Consider the following 26,291-nt stretch of genomic DNA (forward strand, 5'->3'; position numbering starts at 1 on the left):
GGCAGACACAAATTCACAGACGGGCATTACACCTTTCCAGGTGGGGCACTGGAACTTAAATTGATCACGGTAGTTTAAGCTTACACTTGACAAAACATTCCAATATGAAAATGTAGATCCAATTGTTGTAAAATGGTGCAGCTCCTTTAACCCTTTGCAGACGGCCCATTCTAATTTCGGTACCCCAGTACCGATGACGTTCAGTCTAATAACTCCGCCATACCCCTACCAATTTTATCACTGAAAACTTCCTCAAAAACGTCACATCATAGGCTTTCTGGCGATATGATTGGTTAAGGGATTTGTGGCGCGAATTTGTTTTACTACGTGAAGGAAAAATCAAGAGTTGACGTCTCCCTCCACTAGAGGAAAAACAGCAGGAAGCACTATGCATCGTTGATCTTGACGTCGTCTAAAGGAGAAACTACTGGATCATCTGAGGTAAAAACAAGTCTTTTTATGTTATTATTACTTGTTATCCATGTTATTACTTCAAAATCGTTTTTAAAAGTTATTTTTGCTGGTAATTACACCTTGTATGCATGGCCGTAACATAATGCGTGTGTGTGTTCACTTCAGCTGATGACAGCTGGTATTTTAGCACACCGTAATCTTTAGTAAACTCATCATTTTCAGTCATTTTTGGGGGGCTACTATATGTCAACCAAGATTACAGACCTACTAAGACTGAAACTTTAACGATTTGTTCTATTTTGAACGATGTTGCTTGCTTGTCATCTGATAGAAAACTAGCTAAGTTAGGTAATGTTAGCATCAGGAGAGGCTGCAACATGTCCTTGACGCGTAGTCGCGATAAAGTTCACTCCCGTGCTTCATGACTACCAACTTTATGTCAAGTAGACCTAATTGGTATTTTATTGTCAAATAAACCTTTCATTCCTTCGTAATATGTATAGCACAATTTACAGTTGTTTGTAGCCAAGTTGCTTAGCTTACTTAGATAGAAACATCTGACATGAATGACAACGTTAATGTTACGTTACCGGCCCGTGAAGACTGTGTTGATCAACGATGGTGTAACGTAAGGATTTTATTCATTGACTGCTGTTTTCATGAATACATGACTGAAGATTTGTTATAAATGTGTTTTAGTATGGTTTAGCTTTTAGGCTGTAAGGTTGGCTGCTAAGATTATGAGGTTTTTGGGTGGCTAACTATGATGGGAGCTCATACACCCAAGCCTACTCGTCAACACATTATTTTCTAAGGGGGTGTTTTGTCTTTACGCAACTGCAGTAGCCTATGCACGGTGTGTATGTGTATGCATATGCTGTTTAGATGTTTTCTGTCATATCTCCTGACTCATGTTAATAAATCAATTTTTGCTTGTAAGCTGGTATGCTATGTATGGTTTAGCCAAGGCAATAACACTTACTGTAGTGAGCTCTGAGACTAATGTTACCTCTCCAAGCAATATTGGAGTCCTCCAGTGACCATAATACTTTTTAGTGAAAAGAGTCATGGTTGGTGGTGATTAAGATTATGTGGAAGTAATGTAAAATAAAACTAAACAACCTATTCACTATCAGACCTGTGATTTGTTATTTTAGATGGAGGGAGAGAAGTACGTGCAACTGGGGTGAAAGCAGCCGACTGCTGATGGCAAATATGACCCCAAGGACCACGATGGCATGGACATGGGACATGGATGGGTAGCTTCTGGATGAAGAAGAAGACAATGATGTGCTACAGGAGGAGATAATCTTCCATCATCCTCAGCTGGGTAAGCATGTTTGTGTGTGTGTGTGTGTGTGCGTCCATCTGGGCGCAAGCACATTTCTGGTTGTGATAAGAGTGTTGCTTATAACAATAATGAAAGGGATTATAGTGATAATAGTTTGGTTAGATTTGTAATTCAATTTCTATATTTCTTATCTGACAATTTCTTTATTTTGAGTTTGGTCAAAGCATACACTTTGCCTATCCTTCCAACACAGACAGAGACACCAACTCCAATAGCATTTACACCCCATCGTCTGCTAGGCTTAGATGGACACACGCGCATGCACACACACACACACACACACACACACACACACACACAACCATGCCACAGCTGTGACAATGCACACACCACGGATCTGGTGTGAATGTGGCGTTAGTGTATCACCTTATGTGTGGGGCAAATGATATGGATAATTATATATTGTATCGAATTATATGCTGTATGGTTGTTAAATGTATTGAATTTCTTCTAACGTTTTTAATTGTTTATATATATGTGTGTGAATGTTAGTATGAATTGATGTTTGCTTCATCATGTAAGATTTGTTGATCTTTGTTATACTGTTGTCTTGTCATTCTTGTAGTTCTAATAGTTACTGCATGTTTGTAAACATATGTTTGTTATTTACCTGAAGTTGTTGTTCCTGGTTATTTAATCACATTGTTTAAGACTTTTCTAAATAAAATGATTTATTTCCCCTTTCGTAAACCTAACACATGTGCCAGTGTCTCTATATTCTTGTTTTCATAGTAGAATGAAGCACACGGAGAAGCAGTTACAATCAGCTAGTCTGTCTTTCAGCCTTTATCTGTCCTCCCCACAATTGATTTAGCCTCTTCAGAGTACAGTAAGACATCCCATATTGAGCTTGTTTTGATGGTAAAACAGCTTATTTTTTTACATGACCATTATATCTGTATTTTTAGATCAGATGCCAAACCGGGAAATTCTACTTGCTACTGTTATGAGTAAATTAATCATAACTTCTGAACCAAAGGTGATAAATTGATTCTGTGTTTTTTTTCACTGAGGAGAACACAACACTGGCTATCCTTTGCACACTATATCTACAACAGACATTAGGTGAAAAGAAAGATTCATCTTGACAAATTTATATTTTCACGTTTTTTGATGTTGAATTTTGAAGGTTTTGTTTAAAAACAATGTGTGTTACCCTCAAACTTATTAACTATGATATGTACCATTTTAAAGGGCTAGTTCTCCTGATTACAATGGTGGATATATCTTATCTCTGTCAAGTAGCATGGCCACACAATAAGCCTTTTTGTCTCACAAGGGCATCAAGTATGAAAAAACGGAATGTTTCGTGCCGTCTGCAAAGGTCTAATAAATTTATCATAACTTTTGAACAAAAGGTGACACATTGATTCTGTTTTATCACTGAGTAGAGGACAAAATTGTGAATCTCCCATACACTATGTTTTTCTCTATCTACAATAGAAATTGGGAGAAAAATTAGATTAATCTTGACAAACTGATATTTTCGTGTTTTTTGGGGTTGAATTTTAAAGATATTTTTTAAAAATAATGTATGTTCTCCTCAAACTTATTAATTATATTTTATACCATTTGAAAGGGCTATTTCTCCTGATTAGAGTGATGGGTATATTGTATCTTTGTCATGTAGCATAATCATACAATAAGCCTTTTTGTGCCATAAGGCCATCGAGTATGAAAAAATGGAATGTTCGGCACAGTCTGCAAAGGGTTAAGAGAGCCCTGTGCGCAGGGATGGAGAGAGAGAAAGCGAGAGGGGATATGTGTGTTAGAACTGAGATGCGTGTGGAAAAAGTAGACGTGCTGTTGAGACTGGAGCTAGTCATATTAAAAAAAAAAAATGCAAAAATAAATCCGCAGATAAAACCAAAATCCTCGTTCATTTGCTAACCACTTTCAGATAGAGTGTTAGGGAGTTAGCCCCGAAGTTACGGATAACTTCGGCCCTGGAGTGGTAAGCTCCCTGTTCTCCGACTAGGTCAGAAGAAAAAAACTGTAAAGGTTAACGCTATCAAACAAACCCAGAAACTACTAGGCATACTCCTACTAACTACGATATGAGATATAGCCTACCTGCGAGCCGATAAGCTATATTTGTCATCGGATGACAGGGGTTAGTGCAGAAGTGAAGTAGACTGCGCCACGTAACCTCCTCTCCATTTAGGTGATGGGCTTACCTAATGTTCCTGATTGATTAGCTACGGAATAATACAGATTTGACAAGTTTTATTTGCTACTTGCTAGACTGACAAACGTATAGGTTAGGCCTACATTTAATAAGTGTTCAAAATCAATCTATGGGATTGGGGTTGGTTGGAGCAGCCAAGCTCGTCCAGGGCGGGCACAGATGACTTCCAGGACGGGCCTGGCCCCCCAAAGCCCCCCCATGCCGTCGGGACTGGATGTAGAAGCACCTAGCATAATTTGACTTCAGCGGTGACAAGTCCTGTTGCGAGAGAGAGAGAGAGAGAGCGCACCTGCAAAGTGATGCGCAAAATGCCAGCGGACCGCCAGCTATGCCCCCAGTGGGCCGACAGCCGCCAGCCCTTTGCTATCTGGGATATGTTAATAATTGTGAATAAAAATGTAAATAAACACACAGCTGATGTGAATGCAATTGCATCATATTTTAATGAAACGTTAAAAGCCTAGCTAAATCATCATATTTTTAATGAAACGTTTAAAAGCCTAGCTAAATCATCATATTTTTAATGAAACGTTAAAAGCCTAGAAATCATCATATTTTTAAAAGAAACATAGGTCTATAAAAAAGTCTGTCTCTAAGTCTGTTTCTTTTTTTTGGCCGCTTTTCCCAGAGTTTCAGGAACCATGCTGGATTGGAAGTAGCCTACTTAATCTACGAACTTGTAGGCCTGCTCATTAACTTTCTTTACGGCGGGCTATCCAAGGATATCAAGCTCTGATGTGCCGATGGTTAAAAATCTCTCACTTCTCAATGCATGCACAAGCATAGAGTAGCATTTGCTAACAAACGTGTCTCCACAACATTCCATCTTCAGCGCTTGAAGTTTAAGAGGACTGGCTAGAAGAATAAGGCTATTTGGACATTATCTGATTACAGCAACACTGACTTCGTCTCTTTCCATAATCAATAGAGCAGGGGATCTCCGGTCCGAGTGCGACTTCACCGCAGACGCACTCCGACTCCAAGCGGAACTCCGCACACGTTCGGAAGCCCACATTTGGCGCTTTGATCTTGGCGAACGGAATCCCGAGCGAGAGCAGCGGTTTTGGGAAAAGGGAATCTGCTTGAGCCTACAGAAAATGCAAGTATTTTAACTGCGGACTTGGTAAAGAATTATAGCAACTTAAAGACCACTTTATCGAATCTGGCGGAGAAGCAGAGAGAAGATATTGCCTGGAGTTTGCCAGCATCACCGGCGGAGATGAAGACAGCCCATGTAACCTTTCTGTTTTACTTTTGTCCAAGTTCATGGGCAATCTTACTGCCACTAACGTTAAAGCATTTTAAACGATTTTGCTTTATGTTTGAACAAACTCATTTAACGTAACATGTCCACCAGTGGGTGTATTTTATTGTAACGTTATTGAGAGGGAACGTGCAAGTTACCAGTTGGTTAAGTTAAGGCCGACAAGCTATAAGATACGTCTGCTATTGTAACGTTAATGCTGCCTTGCTAGTCGGAGAAATTTGAACGTTAACGTTAGCTACTGAGACTAAATGAGCAGTTTCAAAGTTCTTCTTTTCGCTCACTGCTGTATTTTGAAGTGACATTTCACAAAATCATGGTGGCGAGAGTATACAAACTAACTGCTCTACAACAACAGCAAAAATATTTCGAAAAAGGGGGACTGTTAACGTTAGCTTTTCTATACTTAATCGACACAACGAAAATTGTAACGTGGAATCGGCTAAGTTAGCAATAGTTAATTTAGAAAACGTGTCCCAGTCGGATAGTGATGGTTCTGCTTTCGTGCTCACAGGACTCGGAAGGAATCAGTTTGTCTACTGAGACTGTCGGCTCGACTGACGTGTAACGTGTTGAGACCGATTACTTAATAGCTGTCACACAGAAACAGGCCATTACTGGTACTTTCAGAGAGGGAATTCCCTCTAGACGTGTCAATGCAAAGAGTGGAGATGAGGACTGGCAACATCATGCCCCCCCCCACCCCCACCCCACTTCTCTCTCTCTCACACACACACACACACACACACACACTCACTCACACACACTCTCTCACAAACGCATGCATGCACACACAAAAACGTCTCTTCCACCACAATTGAAGTGGGCTGTCCATTCCTGTCTAAAACTCACAGCATTGCCATTGCTGACATCATGCTGAGCTCATTCTCCTTATTGTTCTGGACCCACCGACCTCATCGGACCCATGCAGGACCCACCGAGCCATCGGACCTGGGCAGGACTCTGCATCACTCATACGCAGTGGCGTAGCCAGAAATGTTCAAATGGGTGGGCACAGAAAAGAACGGCTGGGCAAAGCTCATTTGATTGAACATAAGAGAGGCCTAGATTAGATACCCCATGCAAACATTAATCAGCATGTTATATTTATGACATAAAAGAGGAAGTTATTGAACGCATCTGATCACAGCTGACAACAGCAGAAACATTTTCGACTGGACCAAAACAATGCATGAATGTAGCTTCGGTGTGTCACATGAAACACTATTGAGATAGATTGATCATATTTGACAACATTTTACTGCATTGCCATGAACAAAGTAAAGGCAAAGAAAGTGTTTTTCTTTGTCGAACAAGTTGTGATGCAATGTGAGCCTTGAATTGGATGCCATGCAGGAATTTGCTAGGATCTCAAAACCGGATTATGAACATGCTTTGTCATAGAGAAACACATGATAGCGTTGGATTATAAACATGCTTTGCCACAAAAACACACTAAAACGTGGGGTAAGTCAAGCTAGGCCTATGTGAAGTTATTATTTTGCTGTCACTTCGTCTGTTTTATAACCCACACGGATGTACTTGGCATCAAATGATAGCTCTGTGTCTCTTGTATCTGACATGCGTGGCATATCTATCCGATCACGGGTTTGCGAGTAATTCAAATGAGAGTAGGCTAATGAATGCACAGGTGAACGCAGACTGTAAATATGATGCAATTTGATTTAATTCTATGCTTTATTTTTATTTTCATACTTGATCGTATGTGTGTGTGGTCTCGTTGGAAAGCCCCACTTCTGCTCTGTCATGCTATAAAGGTTTCATCAGATCATCAGGTCAGCAGATTGACCATTGCACAATCCCACTGCAAAGCTTTTTCATAGGTATGCTACGTTTATGACATAAAAAGTGGAATATGAACGCATTTCATCATAGCTGACAATTACGCAGAAACATTTTAAATGGAACTGCCGGCTGTTCGCAATTCGCAAGCCCTTTAATTGGACGGGCAAGAGTGACAAGTGGGCGGGCCTAGGCCATCCGTGGCTACGCCTATGTCATCCGATCCTCCTGCACCCCAGCGAGTCTCTAACTTTGTCCCCCTTCGTATTCTTCCGCACTTTTGAATGCCTTCGTGTGTTCACACTGATGCGTTATGTACTGGGTACGTTCACACTGATGCGTTATGTACTGGGTACGTTCACACTGATGCGTTATGTACTGGGTACTGGGGTACGTTTACAGTGATGCGTTATGTACTGGGTACGTTCACACTGATGCGTTATGTACTGGGTACGTTCACACTGATGCGTTATGTACTGGGTACGTTTACAGTGATGCGTTATGTACTGGGTACGTTTACAGTGATGCGTTATGCACTGGGTACTGGAAATGCGTTCACACTGATGCGTTATGCACTGGGTACCGGGGTACGTTCACACTGATGCGTTATGTACTGGGTACGTTTACAGTGATGCGTTATGCAGTGGGTACTGGGGTACGTTCACAGTGATGCGTTATGCACTGGGTACGTTTACAGTGATGCGTTATGCACTGGGTACTGATGCGTTATGCACTGGGTATGTTCAAAGTGATGCGTTATGCACTGGGTACGTTCACACTGATGCGTTATGTACTGGGTACGTTCACACTGATGCGTTATGTACTGGGTACGTTTACAGTGATGCGTTATGTACTGGGTACGTTTACAGTGATGCGTTATGCACTGGGTACTGGGGTACGTTCACACTGATGCGTTATGCACTGGGTACCGGGGTACGTTCACACTGATGCGTTATGTACTGGGTACGTTTACAGTGATGCGTTATGCAGTGGGTACTGGGGTACGTTCACAGTGATGCGTTATGCACTGGGTACGTTTACAGTGATGCGTTATGCACTGGGTACTGATGCGTTATGCACTGGGTATGTTCAAAGTGATGCGTTATGCACTGGGTACGTTCACACTGATGCGTTATGCACTGGGTACGTTCACAGTGATGCGTTATGCACTGGGTACGTTCACACTGATGCGTTATGCACTGGGTACCGGGGTATGTTCACAGTGATGCGTTATGCACTGGATACTGGGGTACGTTCACAGTGATGCGTTATGCCCTGGGTACGTTCACAGTGATGCGTTATGCCCTGGGTACGTTCACAGTGATGCGTTATGCACTGGGTACTGGGGTACGTTCACACTGATGCGTTATGCACTGGGTATGTTCACAGTGATGCGTTATGCACTGGGTACGTGGGTATGTTCACAGTGATGCGTTATGCACTGGGTACTGGGGTACGTTCACAGTGATGCGTTATGCCCTGGGTACGTTCACAGTGATGCGTTATGCACTGGGTACGTTCACACTGGTGCGTTATGCACTGGGTACCGGGGTACGTTCACAGTGATGCGTTATGCACCGGGTACGTTCACAGTGATGCGTTATGCACTGGGTACTGGGGTACGTTCACACTGATGCGTTATGCACTGGGTACTGGGGTACGTTCACACTGATGCGTTATGCACTGAGTCGCAGGTATGAGTATGTGATGCTCTAATTTATGGGACCAATGAGTAACATTGAAGAGACCTAGTATGCAGCGCAGTAAGCTGTGACTGTTTAAAAGCACTGTGACATTATGTGACATTATTTGAAAGCACTGTGATGTTATTTGAAAGCACTGTGACGTTATGTGATGTTATTTGAAAGCACTGTGACATTATGTGATGTTATGTGGCCCCAACAGCCAAAAAGATGAGTGTTTAACATTGGACGCTAGCGTAGCTTGCTTGATTGTGTCCTAGAGTGTGTGTCCCAGACATATAGTGTCTCACGGTCTGTCTGAAACAGTGTGTCACTAATTTAAGGTGCATGTGTTTTTCCTGTTTTTGAAGGATGGTTGTTCCTGATAATTAAGCCACTCCCATTTACATTCTTGTCATGCTGATTGGTTGTGCACAGGTTAGCCCCGCCCTGGGCTCGCCATTGGACGGCAGATGACTTAACTGGACAGACGGAGGCGTAGCAGGTAGAAAAAGACACAAATACACACATACACAAACACATATTAGGGCTGTCACCATTCTCAAAATCCTCGATTTAATTTTCAATTTTAAAGTCACAATTCGACTCGATTTTCAATCTTTTTTTAATTAGATTATTGACTTGGGACTATATTGGGGCGAAGCACAGGCGAAGCACTGCTACTATGGTGCAGAGATATCGTACAACACATGAGTACCTTGTCTCACTCGCCACAGCACAGACAATCTCTGCGCCCAAGTAGCAGTGCTTTGCCTGTGCTTCGCCCCAATATAGTCCCATGTCAGTACCTGCCTAGGAAACTTGATCTGCATTTCCATTTGAACTCGTGAATATGCTGACCACAAGAAGTAATTAGAGATATTTTTTTGTTGGCTAGCGGTGGCGCTACCGGACTAAGACAATGCATTCACGGAGACAAAAATGCTTTTGCTCACTTATCTAACTAGGGGAGACAGTGAATAACCCAATTTCATAAAATGGTGGCGTTTTCCTTTAACCTTTCCTTTAACTAAGTCATAACTAGGGCTGGGACAACGCGTCGACGTAATCGATTACGTCGACGCAAAAAATACGTTGACGTCAATTTCGTTAGGGCTCATTTTATTGACTCTGACACTGTATGTTTGCAAAATCCCGATGTAAATGGAAAAGCGTTTTCTAAGACTCAAAAGTGCTTGTCCCAAGGAGAAGTACAAACTGTTATTTGAACTAACTAAGTTATGAATTGCATCCATACATCAGCAGCCTTTTTAACTGCGTTAGTGTTACAATTGCAAGGGAACGAACGTCTTAAAGTGACAGGCACTCAATTAGACCTACAGTATACACTACTGAACTTTATTGAATGCTACCTCTGACTAAGAATGCATTACTTTGCACTTGTATAGTCTTTTATTTTGGAATTTTAAGAGCAATAAACATAAATTACAATGTTAAGGAATTCATGTTTTTTTTTCATTCAGATATATAAATCAACATGTATAAATTGCTATTAGTCAATTAATGGGGAGATAATCGATAATCGAATCGAAATCGAATCGGACTGAAAAAATGAATCGTTAGATTAATCGATGCATCGAAAATCGCTAGATTAATCGTTTAAAAAATAATCGTTTATCTCAGCCCTAGTCATAATTAAAACACATGACTGCCAACCTTGCCACCACCACCACCACTCAAAACACACACACACTGGTGTCGGCCAGCTCAATAGTGCCTTGTTTGACGGGGCCGCCATTTTTCATATTAACATCTGGTTGTGTGTGTGTGTGTGTGTGTCTATATCAGAAACAGAGTTGGAAAGATAATGTACTGTGTGTGTGTGTGTGTAACAGTAGCCAGCTGGTATGGTAGCTGTGCAGTTTGTATGTAAATGTCCCTTCTGATGCCTGAAAAGATGTGCTAACAACAGATGCTAGCACCCATGGTCTTTAGCCTCCTTGCTTAACAACAGACACTAGCACCCGTGGTCTTTAGCCTCCTTGCTAACAACAGACGCTAGCACCCATGGTCCTTAGCCTCCTTGCTAACAACAGACGCTAGCACCCATGGTCCTTAGCCTCCTTGCTAACAACAGACGCTAGCACCCATGGTCTTTAGCAGAGAATTCCTAATTGGAAGAAAACTTTCACTCTCAGATCCCAAACATCTATTTGTATGCTGCCTCTCTCCTCGGTCCTCCAGCTTGTGCCCCGGATATCATTCAAAGCTCGACGCTATCGAGGTTGTCTCATTTGACGCTATCGAGGTTGTCTCATTTGTGTAATTGCAACCAGAGGAGAGATAACACACAAGCATCCTATGAAGCGTTTTCAGTCGGAATTGTGCGATCATTGGTCCAAGATGCCAAGGTAAAACGTTCCCTCCCACGTCTGTCAACTTTCGGTTTCAAACAGGTTCATAGCGGTTTATTAGCAACAATAAATTACTAGATATGTGACCACCTAGTGTTAGCATAACATTGACCCACGTTCATTTTGGCGTCACATCAAGATCAAATAACTTCACATCTCAGGTGTTATAGGCTCATTTATAGCTTTCTCTCTGTCAATTATTGAACATTTCCCCTTTCAAATAAACAAATTAAATATAAAAATACAGTATATACAAATACATACAGTATATGACCATTGTTGTATTTCCTGAGAAATACAACACTGTATGACTGGCTCCATAACTTTGTATCTAACTTTATGGCCTTGTAAACAGTTTCTAAAACAATGCTAAAAATGATTCAGTTGCACAAGAGAGAACATTACATCTACATTTTTTCATTTCTGTAGACACTTTTATCCAAAGCGACTCACAAAAATCAGGCGTAATAATCCAGTCACTAACCAATTTGTCTGCTACAGCTCAACCTTGTTGCTGGAAGTTAGCCTACAGGGACTATTTTCAGGTGCTGCATGATATCATTGCCACCTCACCAGACAATCAGAACAGAGTATCTCTTCTCTCCGGGTGGTAGCCTAATAAGAAATAAACGCGTCATGTAATCTTTGGCCAGGTGCAAGGCCCCATCAGACGTGAGGCCCTGAGCAAGTGGCCCATTCGCCCAGCGACGGCCCTGTATATATATATATTGATAACAATGACAAAGTATTTTTTTTAAATATTCATTGCTTAAAGAAATACTGCTAATTTGATGCTGTTTAACAAATGTATTAATGGTGCACTGTCACTTTAAGAACAATTCACGTTTAGTTCTCAATGATCTTTTGCCAGCTCCACTCATAGCCTATGGCTAGTGCTGTGCCTATGGCTGTGCCCTCTCACAGTTTATAAATGGTCAGTAGTGGGAACTACTGTTGCCTTCATGGTTTTCTTTTAAAAGTTTATTATAAGAAGGAGATATCAATTATCAACAATGACAAGCCAGCTGGAACCTGCCGCTCTCTCTGTCCCTCTCGTGCGACACATTCCCAATGAAATGGAGTAGCATAACGTTGAAGTTAGATAACAAAGAGTATCATCTTTATGTAGCATGATCTTTTGACATTGACATTGTAAACGTTCTCAAAGAAGAGTGAAAAGCAGTTTGCAGTAAAGTAAAAAATAGCTAGCAGCCTGATAACCTAATTAAATGCTCGGCAGGCTGGATTAAAGTGCTTGGCGGGCCAGATCTGGCTCGCGGTCTGTAGTTTGCTCATCCCTGTTATAAAGTAACGTTTGGGTGCCGAACACCACGGAGTAAAGTACTTTATAAAATGACGTTTGGGTACCGGTGCCGATCACCACGGAGTAAAGTACCTTATAAAGTAACGTGCTGAACACCAGGTACCAACAGCAGTAAAAAAATGAAAGGTCCCCAGATGAACTCCCAGATGTCTTTGTCTGTGTGTGTGTGTGTGTGTGTGTGTGTGTGTGTGTGTGTGTGTGTCTGTGCACTGTGTGAGTATATGTGCATGTGTGTGCAGTGTGGATGTCTTTGTCTGTATGTGTGTGTGTCTGTGCAGTGTGTATGTCTTTGTTTGTGTATGTGTGTGTGTGTCTGTGTATGTGTGTGTGTGTCTGTGCAGTGTGTGTGTGTGTGTTTGTGTCTCCTGTACAGTCTTATCCTCTGGTTCTCCCAGAAGCAGGTAGACTTCCACAGCTGTTTATTTTAATGAGATACACTGAAACACTGATACACACACACACACACACACACACACACACACACACACACATTTTCCTGAGCACAGGAAACCCAGACAAACGCGAGAGACTAATAAATACACTGAATATACTCGTTATAAATACACTAAAGATACTCATTATAAATACACACATATACACACACACACATATATACACACACTGAGATAGGGGGGGAAGCGGAAAGAAAGAGTGTTCAGAAGCGAGTCAGAATAGATTGTGTGTGTGTGTGTGTGTGTGAGAGAGAGAGAGACAGCTGACTGGTCCTGCAGGGTTATTATGAGTCTCCCCTCAGTTGCCCCTTTGTTGTTAATTACCTGGTTTACGCAAGCCCTTATTCACACACACACACAGCATATGCTCTCTCTCTCACTCACACACACACACACACACTGACCAGCATACGCTCTCTCTCTCTCTCTCTCTCTCTCTCTCTCACACACACACACTCATATACTAGGGGTGGGCGATATATATCGTCTGCGATAATATCGTGATTGTTGTTTTAACGATGTGCAAATTTACATTATCGAGTATTTAAATTACTTATGGGGAAAAACACTCAATCACGCATTGAAACCCCATACATTCACTAAATCCAAGAGGTGTATGAGGGAAGCCCCTGGCTGCTGCAGAGCAAGTGTCACATGATCGCTATAGTGGGTCCACGTTGTCACAGGCACGGCTAATGTTTATTTTGTGCAGCTAGACTAGGCTACTTGGGATTTTGTGCAGCTACTTCTGTTCAAGTAGCATTGATGAGTCACGTTTTTTCCTACATGGTGTTATATGGAGAGAAAACATTAGCCTTTGAGTATTTTAGTAGTCAGTTGTAAACAAAGAACTCTTCTCATGTAACCCTTTTGTAAATGGACTAAAGTTTGCTCTAATATCGATTATGCTAACCGTTAGCATCTCTATGGGATTTCTCATATACATTCGCCATAAGCTAACGCATTAGTTTCTATTCTGTAACTTGGAATGTTAGCCTACATGATTTCTCTTAAACAAAACCTCGAAGGAAATGACTGAGATGTACTCTGTTGGTCTGCTTAGGTTTACAGTGAATCACAGTGAAATTAGGTTATTTGTTATTATTGTATTGATGCTAATCATAAATAAGAGCTGTAAAGTAACTCAGACTTGTACACATTTCTTTTAAAGGATATCGACTAATTATCGTTATCGTCAAAATCACAAAAAATATCGAGATATTATTTTTTGTCCATATCGCCCACCCCTATCATATACACACACACACACACACACGCACACTGACTAGCATACGCTCTCTCTCTCTCTCTCTCTCATACACACACATACACACTGACCAGCATATGCTCTCTCTCTCTCTCAAATTCAAATAAGCTTTATTGACATGACAAGAGTGCTTGTGTTGTCAAAGCATATATACAAATTTAATACATATATAAGATAAACAGAATAATGTCATAATAATAATAATAGAAGTAAGAAGAAAATAATAATAATAAAATATATATAAAAATATTTATAAATTGAGACTAGGATTGGATGTCTGATCTTTGTTTGTTATGTGTTTTCTCTCAGCTTGTGGCACTTAAACACAAACTGTGCTGCGAGCTGTATTTGTTAGGTAATGACTTTGTGGTTGCTTTAATTTAGTCATATTTCCGATTTAATCTAAGGTAACAATTCATTTTCTTATTTTGTTGGCCGTCTTTAAGCCATTTGGAAGTGTAGGCATTTTTGTTGTTATTGTGGATTTCTTTTAGTAGTATTGGTTTCGTATCACTAATGTCATTGTTGTTTATAATCAAATTTAAGAGGTTATCTTTGTCTGGTTCTGTCGAGTTTGCAAGCAGTGCTTTAGGATTTAGGTTTTGGGGGTCTGAACTTTTTAAATGCATCCAGAATTTAATTGACTTTTTTTGTGATGGCCAGGTACAAAGGGAAACGGCCAGTTCGGTTGGGTGTACTTCTGTGCACCTGTTAGAGGAGTTTACATTCGGTTGGGTGTACTTCTGTGCACCTGTTAGAGGAGTTTACATAGCTCCATGCAAAATTTCTATTTGGGATTTATCCCAAGATTTTTTTGATAGGATTAAAGCTTGCCCCCAAATTTCCGAGCTGTATTCCGAGCAGGCTCTGTGCTGGGGACAACTCTACAGCCTCTAGAGTTGCTGGTGGAAAGGAGGATGTTGCAGAAATTGTTACACATCTTGGACAATGCATCACATCCCCTACACAGTACACTGGCAAAACAACAAAGTGTTTTTAGTTGGCGGTTTCGCCAACTTAGTTGCAGCAGGGACAGATATAAGAAAACCTTCTTACCCACAGCAATAGCACTTTACAACGACTCTCCTTTGAGGAGAGAAAGACAACTTATCTTTTAATCTTTTATATCTAATATGGAGGGAATTGTCTTGATTTATGTCTTATTAGGTAGTTACACTTTGGTACTTAGATGTGTATGGTACCTTGACAGCTACCATATGCTATGTCTTGTGGGTGAAAGTAATTTCTTGTTGTAATGTAATGTATGTGGACTATATGTGACCAGGCATGGGAAAATAAGCCACATGTCTCCCCAGAGACATTTTCAGTTATTCACAGATTCTGAAAGTGTAGTTTCAAAGCTATCTAATGATGTCTCACTCATGGAGATCTGATAATATTTGAATAAGTTCAAAGTCTGAAAACCTTTTACTGAGAAAACTGGCCTAATAGATTTGCAAATTCTCACCTCACCTGAGTCAAAGGATAGAAAATTGTGCTCATTTGCATCTCATTGAGATAAGCCCTCCTCTACAAATGTCACACTGTGACATCTGGTATCTGTAGCCCTTCCCCCTACAGGTGTCACTATGACACCTGGATCTGTTAGCCTGCAGGGCAGAAATAATTGTAGCGTTGTTAATATTGATGTAGTGTTATTTTCATTAGCCACTTCACTGGACTAGCATGCATTAATACACAGGATAAGATGTTACAATCCCATAATCCAAGGTATAAACCACATCTAGTTCCCAATAGAAGACCCAATAACATACACATACAACAAGCAGGATTGCAAAATGGAATTCAATATGAATCCAATAGAAAAATAAGAATAAAGATCATATACACTAGACAGTAAGAATAAAGATCATATACACTAGACAGTAAGAATAAAGATACTATACACTAGACAGTAAGAATAAAGATCATATACACTAGACAGTAAGAATAAAGATCATATACACTAGACAGTAAGAATAAAGATACTATAAAAAAAGAGACTAAATAACAAGGTCCACATAAGTGCTGAGGCTGTGTGATAAGGGTGACAGGGCAGGGACTGACCCTGTGGTACAGGAGAGTTCAGGTATTATTTGGTAAAGTGCAAAAAAGCAGGGGTGTACAGTAGGCTGCTCACCAGACACACAAACACACGCGCACACACACACACACACAGGGGTGTTGTGGGCGTTGGACGCGGGGGAGCGTCTCCCCCCCACTTCTTGGAGCATTGCTTTGAGCATTTTAATAAGCATTTAGTAATATAACAAGTGTTGTTGTTGTGATAACAACGCATCACGCCAACCTCTCCAATAAGGCCTCTGTCATAAAATTCAAGAATGACCATCATGCTGTAGCACTCCACCATGCGTAAAGACATTAAAAACTGCGCAGCTCATCATTCCGCGTTAGTACCATAGATTATACAACTGCCTGTATCCGAATCTACCGTAGCAAGCATCTTCATGGCCCACTGTTGCAATTCCTTCGTTTGTGTTTTGCAGAAAGCAGGTAGGCTAATCCAGTGGTCAAAATGACACGATAAGTATGTGTGAGTAATACGAGTGATTTTTATCGAGGGAGCTCCAATATAAGTGATGAGGCTATTTAACCATAAGTAATGACCCAACGGTGAACCAGAACAACTTTAGGAAAAACGTACAATTGATGCAGCGTGCAGCTACTTAATCCAAACAAAAACTTTTCAGATGACAGACACTTGCCTGCCCAATGTTCTTTCTGTTATTTTTTGTTTTATTGACTGTGCACCTCGGCATTTTAATCATTCGCAATGACATTCATATGACGCCCCCTCAAATTGAGCTACACTGACCACACGTGTTGAATGCGTGAATCCTGCTTGTGCTATTGTTATTGCTATGGTATATGTGTGGTAATAAATGAAGCCATGCCGTGACATGTTATGCGTCAAGGAGATTAGACTACGCTAGATTACATAGGCTACTCTACATTATGGTTTGTCTGTTTATTGTATGATACAACAAAAGTAAAAGCTACAGACCATATTCATGTTCACTTTGGTGGAAAAGTGTAGTTTGGGTGAAGACATTAGGCTACATTTTGAAGCTAATCCATGTCATTTAATTGTTTTTTTATTTGGTTTTATTTTCACGAAAGCTGGTAACAATATGGCCTTGGCCTTACGCACCGATGTATGTGGAGGTGCATGACAGTTTTTGCAATGATGTCATTAAAATAGCCTCCCCCCACTTTAAAAATCCCCACTACACTACTGCAAAAAAGTAAGGCAAGACAGTGCAGTTTTAAGTCAGTAGACTTTGGAGGCAACACAATAAGTCAGAACTAGAGTTAAGTGAATTTAGTCCAGGCTGTTGGAGGGAGGGAGAGGCTGTGCATAAAGGCTAACATAGCAAAGTAACAAGAGGCTGTGAAGGAGAGTCCAATTATTTGGTGAGATCACATCCACATCCTCTTCTGCATATTCTTCTGTGCACTCTTCTGTGCTGTGACCCTTGGCGCTGGGCATGTGATGTCTTTTGCCTCATCAGCACAGAAAGGCCTGATTTTTTTCATGCAGATAGGTCTGCCTGTCAATGTTCAGTCCAGATGGGACCAGGACAGGAAGACTGTCAACAGGGGGCAGAGCCGCTGAATTGCGCAGTAACTGAAATTCCACAGGTTCTGCATCACAGTGACTTTTTGCAAGCAAATTAATGCTCACATTACTAGCCAAAAACCTCCCATTACAGCTTAGTTTCGATGTGCATCACTTTAAACGACAGTACTGAGCTAGCTAATAACAATGTAGCATTAGCTAGCTAGCAAGCAATATAGCAGGGATTGCAATGTAACAGGGACTACTTACGCTAAGAGTAACTGAAAAGTATTCCTGCAGACTTCATTGCCTCCGATGAAATACATGGTACAGGGGACTTTCTTTTCGTCTGCGGCTTTTTGGTGGATGCAGTCATCTCCGAAGTAACTACTGTACGTCTGTTTGCCTCAAGATGGCCAATGATTTGCATGTCCTGCCACTCTCTTTCGGCAGCTATAGAATCACTCCGTATTTTGTACATAAGCTCTGGAGAAAGTTTGTCACTAGACGAATGTCTGCCAAGGAGAGAGTTCCAGGGTCGCTGTATATTAAGTAGCCATGTGTAGGCTATCGCTTGTGTAGTAGCCATGAGGTTACTTCTAGCATACAGCTGATTGGCCGACAGAACAAAAGAGCACTAATGGTCACGCCCAATTCAAACGCTGGTTTACTTCCTGAAACTTAACTGAAAGTTAACTTCCTGAAACTTATCTGAAACATGGAATTGCTTCTTTAGGACTTCAACTTGCACATTCTGCAAAAAAATGAAAATAACTAATTTTGAAAAAAAAACCCATCAACGTCGTTTTTCGCAACTTGCGTCTCTGCGACTTGCGCCTGGAATTCCCACGCCTGGTCACATATGTGTGCATGTGTGTGTGCTTGCTGTATGTTCTTAAGGCTGCTGAAACAACTGAATTTCCCTGTGGGATAATTAAAGTATATCTATCTAGCTATCTATCTATGTATGGGAGGATCTGTGTAATGACTGAGTTAGGGCTGAAACGATTAATCGAGTTACTTGAATAACACGATTACAAAAATTACTCGAGGCTCAAAGCCTCGTTAAATTCCTATGACGCGCACTATACGCACAGGGATCTGATTGTTCCACACGGACCGTTTGTTCAGGAAGCACACCACTAGCGCGTGATACATTCTGAATTTAGTTGGCGCGATGGCGGAGTCAAGATGTCCATACATGGCAGAGAATGGCCTACTGGTTAGCACTTCGGACTTGTAACCGGAGGGTTGCCGGTTGGAACCCCGACCAGTAGGAACGACTGAAGTGCCCTTGAGCAAGGCACCTAACTCCTCACTGCTACCCGAGCGCAGGCAGGCAGCTCACTGCGCCGGGATTAGTGTGTGCTTCACCTCACTCTGTGTTCACTGTGTGATGAGTGTGTTTCACTAATTCACGGATTGGGATAAATGCAGAGACCAAATTTCCCTCATGGGATCAAAAGAGTATATATACTTATACTTACATACTGAGGGCCAGATGTAGGTACATTTGCGAAGTAGCGTTATCAGCGTCATGGACAAACCGCAGATTGCGAACGCTGTCAGACCCAAGTTTCCGTCGTATTTATCAAACTAGTGTAAACTGTGCCTTTCTCCAACCATAAACGCAATTTATGAACGGCAGAGCCTACATACAAGTGCAGTTGAATGAAGTTACCGTAACTGATGACAACATTAAAAAGAATCAAACGTTTAGCGATCATGAATTATTACCATACATGATATGATGTCAACAAGCAGGGAGATAATGAAGATCAGTAGTTTTACTCAAACTACTTAAGCACGTATAGGATATGGAAAATTGGTCAAATATAACAAGTAGGAAAGTTTAAGTGAATGATGTGAAAGTGAAAGTAAGACATTCAAAAGGCCAACAAAAGTTAAGGTTGCTATTGATGGTACAAATACTTACAAAACTGGTGCTTTAAATAGCGATTCTGTTGTCTTTGAAAGGTTCTGTTATTGACGCATTGAACTGCAATTTGGATTAACACCTGCTTTAACAAGGCGGAAGTACCGTTTTTTCCAGACTATAAGTCACACTTTTTTTCATAGTTTGGCTGGTCCTGCGACTTATAGACAGGTGCGACTTATATATGAAAAAAATTATATAATTGAACATCTTTTTAAATGTTAATTTATATTAACTGACATGAACTCTACATGAAACATTACCGTCTACAGCCTCGAGAGAGCTCAAATGCACAAGTCCTGTGCACTTTCAGTCAGAGATTAGTGCTTGTGCTATGCCTGAAACACACGTGCATAATTAGATGCTCAAATTATGGCCGGGATTCTATTTATAGCCGGGCCTCAGATTCGGACAAATAAAAGCCAGTATAATTTTGCTTCAATTTAACTTCAATTTAAAAGAGCTCTTCTTAATAATTTATATTGTTGGTTGGTTTAATATTGTTGCCAATGAAAAGTCATCATCCTACACCATGAGTCTCCAACATGTTGCTCTCAAGCTACCAGTCGCACACAGCCCCTTTCTGAGCTAGAGGCTGAAGCAATAACCTACATGCATAATTTAAAAAATAACTAAATTTAGGCTATGTTAGACCTCTTTGGCTATATGTAATAAGGTTTTCTTCGTAGCACAGCACACGTTCCATGAATGAATGAAATCGGATGCCTTATCTCGCAATAAGCGGATGGAAATCCCGACACTCTTTTATACATGAAACTTAATGAACCATTGCCATTGATAGCCTACCGGTATGCCGCTCCTATAACAAAAAGTATAGGCCTATGTCTCACAGTAAAACGCAAAAAATAAAGGCCTATAGCTGACTCGAATAGCCTACAAGCCATGGTCCAAATAAAGGTGCAGTGCTTTGCCCAGCCATATTTGAGGATTTACGATAGTCTGTCCCCTAAACATTCCTCACCCGTTATCTAGACATGATTGAAAACATTTGAAAACAGAACTCACTGCCATGTAATCGCTGTTTTGCTACTAATTATCTTTCACGTGAATGCACAGAAAGTGAAAGTGGGCCTACTGCTCCGTGTCTGTAGCTGTCTGTTCACGTCCGCAATCTATTATAACGTTCCTCAAATGGAGAACACATCCATGTTCTCCCGTGTTATATAGGCGGTCATGCTTCTGTGTTTGCAAAATTCCTGACGGTTCCTGATCGCTAAACGTTTGTTTTCCTTCCCTGTCGATAGCAGTTGATGTAGAAGCACCTAGGCTAGGCTATAATTTGACTTTAGCGGTGACAAATCCTGCTGAGAGAGAGAGAGGCACCCCAAAAGTGGCTCTGCGCGCGTGCGTCTCTGCATGGGGTTCAATTGAAGTCAGAGTTGGTCCGTCCAGTCAATAGTCCCATTCAGGCCGCTCCATTATTAGATTAACGTCAGACAGCGCTGTAAAATGTGTGGGAATTTCTCACACTATGATGGCTAGAGTTGCGGGACTTTTATTAGTATGCTTAAAACTTAGTAGGTGGCAGCGAGCATTTGTTCTGTTGCCAGCGTGTGCCAAAATATCGTCCAAAATGCTTGATTGCATTGCATTCTCCACATTTTTAGCTACATTTTCATGTACCACATCAGCATTTTTGTTCAGTGAATCTTTTGTAGGCTAAATTGCTTTACAATATCGTCGGGCCCTTGTCAGCAGCCTTCGGCTTGCCTCTTGCCACTATTCACTCCTTCATCTTCAACATTCCCTGTAGAATTCTCAATATTTTTGGCCTCAATGTGTCCAGTTGCATAGTCTGTCTGTTCTTAGTCTTGAATTTTGTGAAATAAAATATCTAATTATCTAAATATCACCTGCTTGCTGCAGCTTCGGTCTGCACATTCTTTTAAAACTGCATCTTTTTCTCTCTCAAGCATTTAATCTGCTGCCGGCTTGTATCTCCACATCGTCCAAAATGCTTGATTGCATTGCTTTCTCCACATTTCTAGCTAAATTTTCATGTACCAGATCAGCATTTTTGTTCAGTGAATATTTTGTAAATTGCTTTACAATTACCGTCGGGCCTATAGGCCTATTCCCTGGCTTGCCTCAGCTTTGGTCACGTCCTTTTAAAACCGTCTTTTTCTCTATCATGAGTAGGCCTATTTAATCTGCTGCCAGCTTGTGACTCCACATCGCCCAAAATGCTTGACTGCATTGCATTCTCCACATTTTTAGTTACATTTTCATGTATCAATCATATCAGCATTTTTGTTGAGTGAATCTTTTGTAAATTCCTTTACAATTACCATCGGGCCTATAGGCCTTATAAAAAAACTGCATCTTTTTGATGCGTCTAAAACTGCATCTTTTTCTCTCTCGTGAGCATTTAATCTGCTGCCAGCTAAGTGACTCCACATCGCCCAAAATGCTTGATTGCATTGTATTCTCCGCATTTTAGACGTGGCATTCATGTACTCCGTATCACGTGGCATTTTCTTTCAGTGAATCTTTTGCTTTGCAATTGCCTTCCTGCCCTCCTCTTGGCTGCCTTCACTCCTTCATCTTCATTAACATTCATCTTTTTGGTCTCAATAATCCAGTTACATAGTCTCAATTTTTGGCTTTGGATTTTGTGAAATACTTTTCTAAATAAATGCGACTTATAGTCCGGTGCGACTTATATATATTTTTTTCCTGTTCATGACGCATTTTTTGATTGATGCGACTTATACTCAGGAGCGACTTATAGTCCGGAAAATACGGTATTAGGCGCAGAATAGACGTGTGCTTTCAGGAGCAGTCTTTGTACATACCGCGGAATACATAATTAGGCGCTCTTTACGCTTCCCCTCCCATCTTTTTACTTAAGAGAACTTAGAGAACTTAAAAAGGAAGAGAACTAAAAAAGGAAGCATCTGAGCCGAAACCATCCACTCCATGTTGTTTCACCAAGCGTCCACAATAAAGGATCAATAAGTAAGGTATAACAGCCGCCGAGGTGTCCTGTTATACGGAATTAATGGACGAGGGCGAGTGGCAAAAAACTCCCCGACGCGTAGCTTGTTTACAGTTGATTCCATTGTTGCGAAGCCTGCAACCATAGTCCTACTATGGTTGTTATAGTTACCATTCATCAGAATTAATAGCCACCCCTACCAGCCAATCAGAAAAGAGTATTTCTTCTCTCCGGGTGATAAAGTATCAATAAAGTATCAATAAAGGATCAATAAAGGATCAATAAAGGATCTATCAATCTATCTATATCTATCTATCTATCTATCTATCTATCTATCTATCTATCTATCTATGTAGCCTATACATTGATGTTCGCTGATTTTAATCGCATGCTGTATTTGTAGCGATGTCGTGATATGATGTTGTTTAGCTTTGATGTTTTTAAGTAGTTAAATAGTTTTAAGTATCAAGAGAGTATGCCTAAAAAAGAACCCCTTCTTCACATAGCAAATAGGCTCACCCCAGAAATTATTTGTTAGTAGCCTGATGGTAAAATTATTTGTTAGTAGCCTAATGGTAGACTATTTTTAGTAGCCTAATGGTAGGCTATTTTTAGGAGCCTAATGGTAAATGCTGCAGGTGTAGAAATCCAGAGCGCCGCTGTTGTTGCAGGCAGCTCACTGCGTCGGGACTAGTGTGTGCTTCACCTCACTGTGTGTTCACTGTGTGATGAGTGTGTTTCACTAATTCACGGATTGAGTTAAATGCATCCCAGCGTCCCAGTCCTAGTCCTAGTCCCAGTCCCAGTCCTAGTCTCTAGCCTGTATAGCGTCCCAGTCCCAGTCCTAGTCCTAGTCCTAGTCTGTAGCGTACATTTGGGTTTGGGCTGCTCTCTATCCCCCTTTCCTAGCTTGCTCTCTCAGTCTCTCTCTTATCGAAATACAGAGTATATATATCAGAACCTGGCCAGGAATAAATTATATCTTTCTTCATTAGGATATATCCATCCATTCATCCATTCGTGCATCTTCTAGATGTGCCACTGTCTACAGTGTGTGTGTGTATGTGGGATGATGTGTGTGTGTGTTGAGAGTGTATGTGGGATGATGTGTGTGTGTGTGTGTATGTGGGATGATGTGTGTGTTGAGAGTGTATGTGGGATGATGTGTGTGTGTGTGTGTATGTGGGATGATGTGTGTGTGAGAGTGTATGTGGGATGGTGTGTGTGTTGAGAGTGTATGTGGGATGATGTGTGTGTATGTGGGATGATGTGTGTGTGAGTTGAGAGTGTATGTGGGATGATGTGTGTGTGTGAGAGTGTATGTGGGATGATGTGTGTGTGTTGAGAGTGTATGTGGGATGATGTGTGTGTGTGTGTGTGAGTGTATGTGGGATGATGTGTGTGTGTGTGAATGTATGTGGGATGATGTGTGTGTGTGTTGAGAGTGTATGTGGGATGATGTGTGTGTGTGTGTATGTGGGATGATGTGTGTGTGTGTTGAGAGTGTATGTGGGATGATGTGTGTGTGAGTGTATGTGGGATGATGTGTGTGTGTTGAGAGTGTATGTGGGATGGGTGTGTGTGTGTTGAGAGTGTATGTGGAATGATGTGTGTGTGTTGAGAGTGTATGTGGGATGATGTGTGTGTGTTGAGAGTGTATGTGGGATGATGTGTGTGTGAGTGTATGTGGGATGGTGAGTGTATGTGGGATGGTGTGTGTGTGTGTATGTGGGATGATGTGTGTGTGTGTGTGAGTGTATGTGGGATGATGTGTGTGTGTTGATAGTGTATGTGGGATGTGTGTGTGTGAGTGTATGTGGGATGATGTGTGTGTTGAGAGTGTATGTGGGATGATGTGTGTGTGTGTGAGTGTATGTGGGATGATGTGTGTGTGTAGTGTATGTGGGATGATGTGTGTGTGTGAGTGTATGTGGGATGTGTGTGTGTGTGAGTGTATGTGGGATGATGTGTGTGTTGAGAGTGTATGTGGGATATGTGTGTGTGTGTGGGTGTGTGTATGTGGGATGTGTGTGTGTGTGTGTGAGTGTATGTGGGATGATGTGTGTGTTGAGAGTGTATGTGGGATATGTATGTGTGTGTATGTGGGATGTGTGTGTGTGTGTGAGTGTATGTGGGATGATGTGTGTGTTGAGTGTGTGTGTGGGATGTGTGTGTGTGTGTATGTGGGATGATATGTGTGTGTGTGTATGTGGGATGATGTGTGTTGAGAGTGTATGTGGGATGATGTGTGTGTGTGAGTGTATGTGGGATGATGTGTGTGTGTTGAGAGTGTATGTGGGATGATGTGTGTGTGTTGAGAGTGTATGTGGGATGATGTGTGTGTGTGTGTGTATGTGGGATGATGTGTGTGTGTGTGTGTGTGTGTGGGATGATGTGTGTGTGAGTGTATGTGGGATGATGTGTGTGTGAGTGTATGTGGGATGATGTGTGTGTGAGTGTATGTGGGATAATCTGTGTGTGTGTATATGTGGGATGATGTGTGTTGAGAGTGTATGTTTGATAATCTGTCTTTGTCTCCCCCTGCAGGGCTGGGGGTGTAGCAGCAGGGGGCAGTCATGAGCTGAGTGTGGGATAATGTGTCTCTATCTCCCCTGCAGGGCTGGGGGTGTAGCAGCAGGGGGCAGTCATGAGCTGGAGCTTCCTCACGCGGCTGCTGGAGGAGATCCAGCAGCACTCCACCTTCGTGGGAAAGATCTGGCTGACGGTGCTCATCGTGTTCCGGATCGTTCTGACAGCAGTGGGCGGCGAGAGCATCTACTACGACGAGCAGAGCAAGTTCGTGTGCAACACGCTGCAGCCGGGATGTGAGAACGTTTGTTACGACGCCTTCGCTCCGCTCTCACACGTGCGCTTGGGTCTTCCAGATCATCCTGGTGGCCACGCCCTCCCTCATGTACCTGGGCTTCGCAGCCAATAGGATCTCTCGCCTGGAGGATGGGCGTGGCTCGGGGCCGAGCAGGAAGCAGAGGCTCTTTGGGCGTCGGCCTGAGCGAGGCCAGGAGGAGGAGCCAGAGGAGGATCAGGAGGAGGAGCCAATGCTGCACGCGCCAGCGACGGAGGAGGAGGGGCCTGAGGGCAGGGGGCGGGGCAAGCCACGGCATGACGGGCGCCACCGTATCCGTAGAGACGGGCTTCTGCGTGTGTACGTGGTGCAGCTGCTGACGCGCTCAGCGCTGGAGCTGGGCTTCCTGATTGGTCAGTACGCGCTCTACGGGCTGCGCGTGCCTGCGCTCTACCAGTGCAACAGCGCCCCCTGCCCCCACGACGTGAACTGCTTCGTGTCGCGGCCCACGGAGAAGACCATCTTCCTGCTCATCATGTACGGCGTGTCGCTGCTCTGCCTGGCGCTCGACCTGTGGGAGATGCTGCACCTCGGCCTCGGCTCCATCCTGGACATCCTGCGCATGCGTCGAGCGCCGGCCGCCGGAGCCCTGGGGCCCCCTGAGAGGGGGCGCGCCGATCAGCGAGGCCGGGGGGGGGCCGGGGGCCGGCTACAGCAGCTACCCCTTCTGGAGCGGCGCCCCTCTGGCGCCCCCTGGCTACAGTCTGCGGCCAGAGCAGCTGCCCATCAGCGAGCTCAGCAGCCAGGCCAAGATGGCGGCGCGGCAGAACAGAGCTAACATGGCGCAGGAGGAGCAGGAAGCGGCGCAGGACGCAAGGGGCGGGGCCAGAAGA

At 42.3% G+C, this 26,291-nt stretch overlaps 1 pseudogene; it reads left to right on the forward strand.

Annotated features, from left to right (window-relative positions):
• On the forward strand, nucleotides 1-26,291 carry LOC125296123 (annotated as a pseudogene).

The sequence above is a fragment of the Alosa alosa genome, chromosome 6 (genome assembly GCF_017589495.1).
Source record: "Alosa alosa isolate M-15738 ecotype Scorff River chromosome 6, AALO_Geno_1.1, whole genome shotgun sequence".
Lineage (NCBI taxonomy): Eukaryota > Metazoa > Chordata > Actinopteri > Clupeiformes > Clupeidae > Alosa > Alosa alosa.